We start from the raw sequence: 2,840 nt of genomic DNA on the forward strand, positions 1-2,840 counted from the left end.
ATCTATCTATCTATCTATCTATCTATCTATCTATCTATCTATCTATCTATCTATCTATCTATCTATCTATCTATCTATCTATTGATGTATCTATCTGTCTATGTATCTATCTATCTGTTGATCTATCTGCTCATCTATTTGGAAATACGTCTATGAATCTGCTAATTGTGTGTCTAACATTTTTCAACAAAACAATCACTTTCATACTCTACATGATTAACGCCTAATATTGTCATGGTGAAGGTTCATGAGCAAATCATAAGCTGTAGAATGTTCACACAGTAACAGAGATGATGATTATTCTGTTTACCATACTTGTTTTTTTTTTTGCAACAAACACGATTACTCAGTAGTAAATAGTTCAAAAAATTATACAACACAAGGTTGTCGTCCAACACTAGCTTTCGGAACGCTGCTGAAACACTGCATGAATCCATGTAAGATTCTGAAAATCCGTTTTTTAGGTCAGAATCAGTCTGATCATTGTGCACTTACAGTCTCACACAGGGCAATTCACACCTTAAATACATGATCTGGCCGACATGACATCAATTGTTAAAGTTCACTTGAGAATGTAACTTTTAACCAAGTTTTGCGATTTACATGTGAAAGAACTGAAACCAACATGGTCATTCTAAAAGATGAGTGAATTAATAAAAATCCAGATCTTTTTAAACATTTTTTTCAGTTCCATCACATTGCAAACTTCAGCTATAAATTCTGTGTCTTACGATCTTATACTCCACTACCACCTGATGTAGGAGCAGCTGTCCGAAAGCTAGTGCTTCCAAATAAAACCTGTTGGACTATAACTGCTGTTGTGTGATTTTTAACTTTGTACACCACAGTCCAACACCAGCATCTCCAAATTACCAGCAGTATGTAGATAGTGCCATCATTCGTCTTGTATTGGAAATTATTATTAATGCAGCCCTCTCTCCAACATAAAGACAAAGAGTGACTTGTTAAATGAAGAAACATCTACATACCAGAAATAATATGTCGTGAAAAATGTTTAGAAAGATGGAAAGTTCTTAAATTACCTGCTTGCTTCAGAGAATGATTCAGGTTTTGAATCTCTAAAAATGAAAGAAATGTATTATATCAAATTGTGCGTGTTGTCTGTTCAATTTCTTAAAAGTATTGCAGCACTTAACCCAATAATTCGTGGTGCTATATCAGTTCTTGCATAACAAATGCAATGGGCAAGAACAGTTGGAATGTGAATTATCTAATCTGCTGAAAATATCTTTTGATTTATTTTGCAGTTACAGAGTGTATTTTCTAAATAAATGGACTGTGGCACAGCCAGCAACAGTTGCCCTTCTGGAATATACTTAAAATGTGGTGGTGTGCTGCCTTCTTGGTCTGTTAAAGTCTATAGAATTCAGTAGAACCATGGTGCTGTAAGTGAGGAAGAGGGGAATAGGTGTCATTGTGGTAATATGTCTGTACTAGTAATCCAAAGGCTTATGCCAATGGTCCAGGGACGCAATTTGTAAATCTCATCACAGTACTTGGTGAATCTTTTGATTCATTCATAAATGGGACATTTAACTTCGTCCTAGCAATCGTATTCATGAGCCAAAAAAAAAACCTCCCAGGGAAAGAAATCTGCCATCCTGACATAGTCAGGGCTTTCTGTGACTCCAAAGATACAATAATATCATTGACTCAACTGCCGCTGAAATGGGCTAGCATGCCATCGGATTCAATGGACTTCGGGGATAGGTAAAAATGCAAGCTGTGCCAATCACGTCCATATCCTACTGAGGAAGAAAAAAAACACAAGGATTTTAATGGCACAACAGGCAAGTATAAGTGATATATTTCCAATGGTGTGCGATTTGCAGGTGCCTTGCATGCAATTGTTGTCACTGCATCCGCTGTTTTATCTTTTATCTTGTAACTTTTATAAGTTATTGCAATGCACCTGATAAGTGATACACAATGCTACCACTGTATTATTGGTGAAAGAAATTTCTTCCGTGGACAATTTGCATAGGCCTTAGAATATGGAATCGAACACTAAAGCAATCTTCTTGTGCTTGATAATGTCTCTCTTTCCCAAGTGCTGTTAAACATGCATCCATCCAGGGAAGTAGAGAGCGTTCCACTGAATGGCTGCGTGTTTGGGTGATCGACAGGCATTGACAAGCCAGGAGTGAATGAATAGCTGCATAACTCCCAGCTTCTGAGCTGTTGTTATAGTCATGGTAATTGCAGAGATGCGTTCGCTCTTTTTCTCCTCAATCATAACTTCTAGAATGTTGAATTTAAGAAATTCAGCAATGATACTAGTATTGAACGTCAAATCATTGATTTCACAATATCAAAAGAAAACACAATTTGCTAAAACTCTCTACAGGTCTTGCAGCACCTGTGGACAGAAGTCAGAGTCTATGTTTCCAGTCCCATGATCTTTCTTCGGATTGTACTCAGTAGCACGTTTTGAAGTCACTTCCAGATGTCACAATCTCACAATCAGCTTTTACTAAAGATAACTTTCCTATTTCGCCAGAACTGCACTTGCTTTTGTTGAATTATTGCCAGTTTGACTATTCAGTTCCATTTTCTGGATTAGTGGTGCTGGAAAAGCACAGCAGTTCAGGCAGCATCCGAGGAGCAGTAAAATCGACGTTTCGGGCAAAAGCCCTTCATCAGGAATAAAGGCAGAGAGCCTGAAGCTTCGAGAGAAAAGCTAGAGGAGGGTGGGGGTGGGGAGAGAGTACAATAGGTGAGTGGGAGGAGGGGAAGAAGGTGATAGATCGGGGGCGGTGGAGGGTGGAGTGGATTGGTGGAAAAGAAGATAGGCAGGTAGGACAAGTCATGGGGACAGT

Source organism: Chiloscyllium plagiosum, chromosome 37, assembly GCF_004010195.1.
Source record: "Chiloscyllium plagiosum isolate BGI_BamShark_2017 chromosome 37, ASM401019v2, whole genome shotgun sequence".
Taxonomy (NCBI): Eukaryota; Metazoa; Chordata; class Chondrichthyes; order Orectolobiformes; family Hemiscylliidae; genus Chiloscyllium; species Chiloscyllium plagiosum.